The sequence below is a fragment of the Heliangelus exortis genome, chromosome 11 (assembly GCF_036169615.1).
Source record: "Heliangelus exortis chromosome 11, bHelExo1.hap1, whole genome shotgun sequence".
Classification (NCBI taxonomy): domain Eukaryota; kingdom Metazoa; phylum Chordata; class Aves; order Apodiformes; family Trochilidae; genus Heliangelus; species Heliangelus exortis.
The window spans coordinates 6,261,776-6,272,872 of record NC_092432.1 but is presented as its reverse complement, the minus strand read 5'-3'; positions in this window follow the sequence as shown (position 1 = coordinate 6,272,872).

Below are 11,097 nucleotides of genomic sequence, written 5' to 3'. Positions count from 1 at the left end.
CAAAATAAATATTCTACAAATTTGCAACAGGATTTGCCTTATTATATGAACGTGTCACTGTAATTTCCTCTGAAATGCACAGCTTGAAACATCTGTTACTTGACTAGCATAAACTGGGCAGCGGTAGATGCTCGATCTGTAAGATTTGTTTGACTTTTATTGCTACTTTGTTGTTTCTTTCATGTTGCTGTGGCAGATATTTCAGTCTACTAAGACTGAGGCTGAAAGCCAGCACAGGGAATTACTATTTATTGTCACTGCAGAGCTCCTCTATTTGACAAGGTGCAATTGTAGCAGTACACATGGTGTCAAACATACACCAAACAATCTAGAAATTAAAAAGCTCAAGGTTCTTCTGGCTTGTTTCTGATCCCCCTAAGAAGTAAGCTTGTGCTGGTGGGGTTCTGGTGCTCAGGTGAGAAACTACACAGCAGGAGGAAGAAAAGGAAGACATCCATGTGCAAAGTGCAATTAATTGCATTTGGATCCTTGGGTCTGTCCCCTGCCTCCTAAGGATCTTATTAATGCCCTCTTCAGCCTGGGTCTGAACATAATTGGGTTTCATCAGCCTCTCTGTGATGCTGGTTAGAGATTTGGATGCTTTTTATTGCAATTCTTCCATTCAGTTATTCAGTCTGGTTAACATTGTGTAGACATGTGGGGGAAGAGGCATGGCTGGGTTTGGAAATTAAACTTATGTAGTCAAGGGGCTCCATAATTTGTAGCTCTATGTACCTCCTGCACAAACTCTGTTTATCTTTTCCTCTGGAAGATGTCAGAGAAAGGCAGATGTGATAAAATGCAGGGCATTTCAGGAGGCTGGTGCTGAGAGGAGGTGTCATTGGTGCTTGGAGCCACATCTGAAGCTCTCTAAAAGAAAGGAAACTTTCTCTTGGCTTGGGTGACCCTTCCATCAAACTCTGCATTGCTTTGAGGAGCTGAGAATTTCCCTGGAGGTGTCCATGACTTTCTGTGAGGAGATGGAACAGAGCTGTCACTCTGAACCATAAAAAATGTCCTCTTCACAGGGACAGTGTGGGGTGGGTGTGTAGTGCCCAGCAGTTCTGCTGCTCCTTTTTCTGCTCTCTGTGGCTGCCCTGAAGTGTTGCTCTCAGAGCCTGAAGGACCTGGATCTATCTCATGGGACATTATATTCCACCACAGTGTATGGGATGCTGAGTAACTGCTCAATCACTATTTAATTTAATTTTGGTCTTTAATTATGCCAGACTGGGCTTTGTTCCCATCTGCTCAGTAGATATCTCAAGTGATTGATTCTTAAGAAAATAATATTTAAGCTCTAATAGATTTTTTTTTTTCCTGAGCTACACAAGATATTTAGTGTAGTCTCTTCCCCTTCTAACATTTCATAAAAAGGTTGAACTGGTGGAAAACGGCTGAACTTGTTTGAGAACAAGGCATAAAGCCCCAGGAGGTGTAGTATAACTCTGGAGGACAGAGGGAGCAACTCACCTAACTTTAGACAACATAAACTGATCCAGCTTTCCTTGCTCTTTTAACTCCCTTTGGAGCCAGAAGACAGAAAGTGAAAATAATAAACCAGCTTCAAGAGATATTATGCTGCAAAGGAATCCCAAAACTGTAATGGAGGGCGGAAAGGGCCATCATCTCAATAAAAGTCATGGAGTAGGATCTTCCAGGTCTTTAACCTTGCAATAAACTGCAACCATTTAATCTTTCAGAATAACATTGTATTTGCTCTTCATATTAACATTCAAACAAGTAAATAGGCTGTTGGAGCACAGGAAAGTTGGAATTATTATTTACAGTCCCACCCATAGAAATTCCATTACAGGGAGAAACAAGACACCCAGAATCTCTGTCAAATGGCAGTATCCAAAGGAAATATTTGCAGATTGTTGCTGTATAAATAATTTATAAGTATTGCTCCTGAGTTTTATATTAACTTCACAATCCTAGTTCCATGTTTTCAAGGTACTGAGAACTTTTTGAGTAAATGTATCTGAGGTGAAGAGTCATTAACATGAGTTTCGGAGAACACAATTTGTCTCATATGGCTTCAGGTCTTACTTTGTATTTTTTCCTGGTGGATGCTTTACTGATATTTCACATGTAATTTGCCTAATTTGGGAATCATTTCTGGTTCCCAGTCTGGAATGTGGGATTTCGCAATTCTGTTCTTCAATGACATCATGTGGTTTGTTGTGAAAAGAGCAGTAATAAATAAGAGCAAGAGTTTACCAATCCTTCTGTAATAAACATTTGTCTGAATAGTCATTTTGGGGGGATCTGAATTAATTTGTGGGGTTTAGATTTTACTTAGTAACTCAGGTTTTCCATACGTATAGGGAAAAGGGTCCCACTCGGATAACAAGAAAACTGTCTTGGTTTCATCTTCCTCTTAGCAGCAGTTGTTGTGAAAGCCTCTACTCCCAAGAGCTTTGGTATAGGAACAGGATTTTTGAGAAGTCGAGAGGAAATTCACAGTCAGTTAAAAATGCAGAAAGTATTTGGTTTCCTTTCTGATGAGATCTTGTCCTTCTTTCCTGATATAAATATGAACCTCGAGAAGAAAGCTTTGCTGATTGCAGGGGTAGGAGCTGGTGAAGCTTTTCTCCCTACTGAGCTGTTCTTCAAATTTACACCTGTTCTGTATCATTCTAAGTCTGAGCCCTCACTAGCAATTGCACTTTGCGTAGAAGAGTCTGGTGCTGGCTAAATAGATGGAGCAGGACTCTTTTTGTCTGCAATTGCTTCCAGGAACAGCAGATTTCTGTATTTATGGACTCCTGTTTGTGGGGAAGGATCTTCCTGCATGTGAAGCTCAGGCTGCCCTCAGGCTTCCAGGCAGCACCCAGATGTATTTTTAACACTGAGAATTGCAAATTCTTCTCTGCAAATTGTGCAGAGAAGAAATAAGCAAAGGAGCTGAAGCTGGCTCAGTTGCTGGATTTAGGCAAGCTGGATTTGTAGGAAGGAATACATGTGTCTGTGTGAGGAATGAAATGTATACAAAACGAGGAAAACTGCTTTCCCAATGATTTTCTGCTGGAGTAATACACCTGCTGGACAAAAACCAGAGTTACAGTGAGGAAGGAAATAAAGTATAACATGTAACAGATGAGTGCTACATGAGCACACCTCTCATGTCTCCAGACTGAAAATCCAGGCTGCTAGCAGACATATAAATTCAAGGAATGACCAGGTTTTGATCAAAGAGTTTGAGCTTGGATGTCAGATGAGAGACCACATGGTAATTGCAAGGATTAATCATTCTTCCAGTGACTATTGATAGATAACCTCAACCAGCAGTGCAGTAAAACTGCAATGCCTCATCTGTCATGAGTGGTCTGAGGGCTGCTGTGAAGTCCTAATGCTAATTAAAGACCAGTGATCTAGAGCAAGCAGCATCTTCAGCTGTACTTGGATGAGTCTGATTCCTTTGCATACTCCTAGTTAGCTGATTGTAGGAGCCTGTTATTCCCATAACTCTGTAAAGCATTTATGTCTTTTTTACAGACACTTAACAGCCAGTGTTATTGCTGCAAAAGGCTTGCAATTTAACTCTGTGTTAAGCAGCAGATTTCTTTTAACCAAAGGTTAGTGCAATCGTTAAAATGGGGTGCAGAGATTATCTCTTGGACCAGTTCCTACAATATCACTAATACGCACAATGACATAATGTAGGAGCTAATCTGAAGGGAAAAAAAAACCCAAAATAAAACAAAACAGGGAAAGGAAGGACACCAGTAAGCCACAAATCTTTGTTTAGTTTGGATAACAATAATCAAAGAACACAAAAGCTGATTATGACTTTGCCTCCCCCTGCTTTGCTGCCTATCCATGCAGTATGTCCTGGCTGGCCCACTGATGTGCAACCTGGAGGTAGGCGACAAAGTAATTCAAGTCCTTTTTTTTTTAGTTTTTTTTTTTGTAAGATTTTATTTTGTACAATTTTATTTTGCAGTCCTTAGACTGTTTTTCTCCATCTCAGATGCACAAAATTAACTCATCAGGGTGGTAGCTGCTAACCTTGCAGATGACTTTGGAAGTTTAATGCTGATGTTTAAGTGACTGCCAAGTAGCAGAACAACCAGAATTACAAGTGACCTGGATGTGAAAAAAACCCCACACAACAGGATTTGATTTTAAGCACTACTTATGCTATCTCCTGCTCCAACTCAAGTGTCATCACCCCCAGACGTGGCACTTATTTTGTCATGGCAGGAGAAATAAGTCAGATCAAGTCAAAGGAGATACTTGTGTGCTGTACTACTGTTTCTCATCTATCAGTACCTGTTTGCCTAGGTCTTGGAAGTCCTGCACAGGTATAAGAAGCAGAGAAGCCACCTGAGCCCTCCTAGGATGCTGCACAAACGCATCAAGGTCATTGCAACGCTGGGATGTCTGCACACCATTTGTCCTGCAGCCAACCCTTTGGGGTGTGTAGCTGGTCTCCAGAAAGCCTGCAGCTCTCAGAGGTGCTGTGTAACTTGCCTGTCCATCCCCCAGAGGGACACCTCCCCGTGCTGGGTGCCTTTGGGTAGGTTTTGCACTGTCCCCATGACACATGGTGCCTGTGGATTGGAGTGACCCTCCCAATCCTGGCTGTTTGTTTGTAAAGCACCTGCTATGTCCAAGTTATTGAGAGCAACAAGCCTTGCCAAACATCTGCTTGGAGTTCACAGGAATCCTAACACCCAAGGGAGCAGGGATGAGGCAAACTCTGCCTCCTGGCTCTACTGAAACATTCCCCTTTTAGCTGCAGCAGATATAATTCTGGTTTAATGGAGCAATGCCTGTAACTCTCATCCCAGCACCAGCCCTTCCCCTGGAACCACAGGGATTTTGAATTGCCTTCATTTAACTCTCTGTGTGCAGCAGCTCCCCTGGAAGCTGGGAGATGAAACCCTTGGGGCATCTTGTTACAGGAATCAGCAGATTGAGGATTATAGATGTGCAAGTGGCACCCACTCTCTGGGGAAGGCAGAGAAATATCTGTTAACTTCTGTAGCCAGGCTTCCAAATCCCCAGTGTCAACCCAGCCTGAGACTGTTTCATGGCAAGAAGGACATCCCAAAAGGTGTGCTGACAGGTGCAAACTGTCAGCTCTTGGCATGGTTTGTTGCTTTCAAAAAAGGCTGAACATCGTGCCTTGTTAGTGGTGGTTTTATTTGGTAGGTTTTGCCGTGGTTTAAAGAGGGATTTATCTGCTTTTATTTTAGGGAAATGAAGCCTTATCTTTGGCTGGGGGGTCTGTAAGGATGAGTGGAGAAGAGGTAGGATTATGATGTTACTGGATCAAAAGATAGAAGATAGCCAATCAGGAAAGGAAGGATCATTCCTTAAATTGCTAGAAACTCGTTGTTGCTTCTTATCATCTATTTAATTCAGATGATATTAAATATCATCTATTTAATATCAGAAAGACACAAGGGGTAAGAATCTAGATCTTCAGGACATCCAGCTATATCACCAGTTCAGAAAAAAATTACTCCTACTTCCCACTGTTAAAAAGTGAAGCAGAACTGGAAAATACAGTGATAGTTCTCCAATAGCAAACACATTTTTTCAACTAAATTTTTAAACCTCTGTTACACAAGAATAGGTGTAAAACATATAAACAAATATATTTTTACATTTGCTTTACACAGCACCTTTAAATCAACTGAATAAATGTCACTTCCCACTAGACAAATTGTCGCTTAAGCCAGCCTTTGCAAGCTGCAGTTTCTACCCACCTCTTGTTTTTGCTGCCTTAAACACCATTTAAATATTTTCAGCATCACCCTGAATACAGCTGATGGTTTTTGGAAGCAGGCAGTTCAAATAAGTTTGGCTATAAAGCATTTGCCTGGCACTACACATGTGCTGTCAGTGCTGTTATCAGCACAGTGCCACAATCCCTTCCTCACCTGTGGGATGCTAATAGGTTTACTGCAGTTGAGATAAAGGATGTTTAGTCCCTAAGCCTATCCTGTTTCTCCCCATTTTCTTCCCCCAATCCAAACACCTGTGAAAGAATGAAGGTGGGAGCCTAATAGCACTGTTTGAAACCAAATACAACATAAAATCTTCCCTAAGGAGACTGACTCACCTAGCTATGCTCCTAGCTATGAGGGTTTGCAAATCTAACATCTGCTCAGCTCCTGTCCCCTGCCAAATCTGCTGTGCCTCTAAATACTGAGCACCAAGACCTCTACAGGCACTCATCCTGAATCAGATGTTCTTCCTATCTTCCAGTGTACCAAAACCTTCATCTCAAATCAAATCCCTTAAAATTTCAGTCCTAAACTTTCCCCACAGCTCTACCCAGTGTATCTGTACTGCTAGAGTGAATCTTGTTTGAGAATTAACTCTTACATGCTCCAGGGAACAGCATACCCATTCTCTAGGAGAAGGGCTGATAGAAAAATCAACACATTTGAATTCAGCTTGGAAAATTTTCCACTTTATGTCATGCTTCCTGCCAGCAGAATGCAAAGCCTTTTTATCAGACTAAACCTTCTCCAAATCCCTGGGCAGTGGCTAATAATGTCTATTTCTATAGCGTACTTCAAAGCATTTCTTCAAAGCCTTCACTAACCTGCACAACTACATAATGCCCTTTATTTTACAGGAAGATAAAGCCCTGCTCAGGAGCAGTGTCAGCCAGCAGAGCAAGGTGCAGTGGCATCCCTGCATGTGGATCTCTGGGTTTCACTTGGGCTGAGCGATGATTGTGGCAAATCAGAACGTGCTTCCAGGTCACTGGAAAATTAAATCCTGCAGCCAGTTGCTCCACAGGGTTGTGGGCATTAGTTACAGGGTAGGGTGGGCTGACAAGCAAAGGTTGTCCTCCACTCCCATGGGGTACAAATCCTTTATCACTAGGTGTCCTCAGACCACCTAAAATGTTCTGGCATTGGATTCTCTTGGCCCAGTTCCCTGCACTGTGTCCCATTTCTCCAGAACATCCTTCCCTGACTGCTGGCATAGACTCTCAAAGGGAGGGATGTTACAGCATGGCAGGAAAACTGGCATGAAAGAGCACCTAAACACTCACTAAAATTGCCCATATTCCCTTGGGCTTGGATATCACTGATCCATTTACAGCCGAGAGTGTTCCTAGGAGCCCTCCACCTACTCCCAGACCCCTTCTTCTCCAGCCAAGAGGTGCTGGGTGCTACCTGCACACCACAGCAAGTTCTGAATCCTAAACCCTGCTTGGGATCTCTAGAAAACCTCCTTAAACAGAGGTTGTAAATTCAAATTGCTCCCCAAACACCTAAAACCAAGGAAAAACAGTACATGTTTTTCACTTGTGAATTTTCATCTGCCAGCAGAGGAGAGAGCACTGATTTCAGGGAAATAAAAGGGAGTTAGTTCCGCTTCCTTGGATAACCCCCTCTTCAACAGGGGTTGCTAATAGAGGCACTGCGTGGGCATTTGGATGGAAATTAATGCATCCAGGAGACAAAGCCTTGTGCAGCCTGGAGACATGACAGGAGCTCACCGAACGGAAATGATACATCGAGTTGTATTGTAGAAGCTTGTGGTGGGTTGACCCTGGCTGGATGCCAGGTGCCCACCAAAGCCATGGGATCACTCCTTTCCTCAGTTGGACATGGGAGAGAAAATAAAACAAAAGGCTCGTGGGTGGAGATAAGGAGAGAAAGATCACTCACTAATTACTGTCACAGGCAAACCAAACTTGACTTGGGGAAATTAGTTTAATTTATTACCAATCAAAGCAGAGCAGGATAATAAGAAATAAACCTTAAAAACACCTTTCCTGCCAGCCCTGCCTTCTTGCTGGGCTCAAATTCACTCCTGATTTCTCAACTTTCTCCCCCCAGGTAATGCTGGGGGACGGGGAATGGGGGTTGCAGTCAGTTCATCCCATGTTGTCTCCCCCTCTCCTCCTCCTCAGGGGGATGACTCCTCACACTCTTCCCCTGCTCCAGCATGGGGTTGCACCAGTGGGACATTGTCCTCCATGACCTTCTCCAATGTGAGTCCTTGCCACAGTTTTGCACAAACTGGCTCTGGCAGACAAAGGGAAAGCTTTGTATCAGCTCCTGGCTGAAGCCACCCTTGTAGCCCCCCTGTAACACAAACTCAACACAAAGATTCTTAGCAGACACATTTATGAGATGGCTTGCTTTGCAAAAATGCTAAAGAGTTCCCTCTCATTTTCCCTCTGGCTTGCTGTATCTAGGGCTTTAGATGAAGCTTCTCCCCATACATTTTTTAGGCTTCCTCTCCCCCACCCCCAGCATGATCTTAACAAGCATCACAGTGAAAGCCTATAGGAATCAGCAGGTACCAGACTCCTAATCTGACTGCCTCTGAGATTCACTGCACTGATATTTTCACTCTGAGTTTCTAGTCTATCCCAATTCCTTTGCATTATATTTCTGCTTTCCCTACTGTTTTGTGATGCCTTTCAAGTTCATGTCACTTCTGTGAATGCCTGGCATCCTTTTGTTAATCCTTCTATAGAGTCATCAATAAAAATGTCAAAAGACCAAAGACCTGATTTCTGTGATGCCCTAATAAGCATAATTCTGTAACACAATAACCCCCTGTTTAGTATTCCTCTTTGTTTGCAGCTGCTCAGCTGTGATTTGGTCCATGGACTATTGCATTCAGATCATCAAAAGAGCTAAATTTTATGATGTGATATAAAATGCTTTACCAAATCCAAATATGCTCATGGATTTTTAAGATCAAAAAGAAGCATGAGACCATCAAATCTTCTCCTTTCAATCCTCAGCTGAGCATGCTAACAGGTATCACTTAAGTATCTCCTTCAGGACGTCTGGAGTTGAAGACCCCATGAGATGGAAAATCAAATACCTTGCTTCATTAATCACACATATTGCTTTTTTTTTATTTAAAAAAAGTACTGTTAAATTTGATCAGGCTTTACCTTCTAGACATTGTTTTTGTGCCTTTTTTTTCCTCTAGATTAAAGATTGTCTAGTGCCCAGTTGTTTCTCATGATGTATATTGATGTTTCATGGAGTGATCTTTTGGGTTTTTCTGGTTTGGTTTGGTTTTTTTTGACACTACTCTTGATTCTGAAAACTCTTCTTTTCATATGTACCTGAGTGTACAAGTCAATCACTCTCTGTGATGAGGAGAATCTGCTTTCATGGGGCAATTTGCAGACTTTGAACTAGAGTTTCTAATGCTCCCCATGAACACCCGTCTGTCAGCTCTGGCAAAGATCCCTTTCCTGCACATCATGTTACTGTTTGTGAGCTCCCTGATGTATCTGAATTTTCATTCCTCTATACACAACTCTTTTTTGATCATTTAAAGCTTAGGTACAGTTTAAGACTATCCTTAAACAACAATTCCGATTCCCTACTTGCTCGAATGTGGGCAAATGCAGAGTAACTGCTTTGAAGTCATAAATGGAGAGCAGGTATAGATGTCAGGGGAGACAGACACAATTTTTTTTGGTAACTGTGGAGCAGGTCATGCAGAAATAGCATCCCAGACAGTATCTCTGACCAGCTGTTCATCCTGTGCCTCCAGTCATTCTCCACACACTTCAGATCCCATCTCCCAGCTGACAAGAAAACCAACTAATCAAAAAATGGAATTACCTAATTTTCTTCCCCATTATCTGAGGCTCATAATAGAAATGTGAAATGACCTGCTGCATTTCAGCAGCAGAACTGGAGATGCTGGTTGCCTCTCAGGTCTCAATTCTCACTACATCGTATTTCCATTTGCAAAGGTCAGGGTCAAGCCTGGTGGGGTTTTTTGTTGGGGAAAAGCTCCCTACAGATGAAATGGGATTATTCTTGAGTTGAAGAGGGAAAGGGGGGTATGAAGGAAAGGAAAAGGTGGAGGATTTGTTTAATGGAAAAAGCCTGCTTCTCAGGGGGTAGTTCTGCTGATTTAGAAGAGTTGAAGACTGGAATCACCCTGTGCTCCACTGCCTCACCCCATAAATTGTGGCCAGGATGATCTCAACTTTGCTTTGCCCTTTCATTGCAGCCAACAAAGCTGAGCCCTGCATTTCTACATGGGAGAGACAGTGACTCATCTGCCATGACGTGGATTCAGGGATTCCCCAGAGCCATCAAAGGAAAAGAGACAGGCAGCTCTCACACACATCCCTGTGATCAGCAGTAATCCCACGGGCAGAGAATCCAGAGGAGAGAGATACTTAAACATTTTCTTTCCTTGCTCAACCTCTGAGTTCAAATATATGGGGCCCTAGGTCTGGGCTTCAGCTTGAGAGCTATAAATAAGGACCTGTAAGCTCTCCTAAGATTGTAAATCTCCCCATCACCCTGAGAAATCAATGGGTGTTGTCAGTCAGACCCAGCAAAACAAACTTCATGACTCTCAGTCTTGAAAGTGAACCCCAGAGCAGCCCACAGAGCTGGGACCTCCCAGAGCAGAGAGCAGGGAGGGCTTGCACAGCCTGCAGGACCAGTGCCACTGCCAGGGTGGCCATCAGAGCCGTGGTGCTGCCATTCCTGGGTTGCAGTGATGGATGAAGGTGAGGCTGGGATGAGCTGGATGTGTTTGGTTCCTCAGCACTGAGGTTGTCAAGGAAGAAAAGTCTCAGGATCTCCTCCATGACCATCTGTGTTGTCTTGTAAGGCATCAAAGAAATCAAGCAGATTTCTCCCCTGGGCACTTTCTCCCCTTTAGTGTTTGACTCGTGTGGTAGTGAAATGCCACAAAGTTCCATGAATTATTCTGAAAGTGGTGAAAGTGAAAAAGCTCTGCTGGGAGCTCAGTGCCACAGCAGTAGGAAATTATTTTGCTCTTGGTTTTTACAGAGTCAGAAAGGCCCACAGTTTATATCTGTGTAGCTCTCCATCCTTGTTCATCCATGACTAAATGAGTGTCAGCCCCAGGCTGTGAATTCAGGGCACTGCAACAACTTTCCATAACGTGCTGCTCTCAAACCAATGTCCCTGGTTGGGTGGCTTCCCATGCCCAGCCCTGTTCTGTAGGCCTTGGGGTGATGGAGAGCACAGGACCTGCCTGCAGTGGACATCCTCTCACAGCAGAAGCTGTAGTGGGGACAGTGAAGGCAGAGGGATGGAAAGGGAGCAGCTTCTCTGAAGTCAGGAAGGAAAAGAGTGAGTCAGGCAGAAG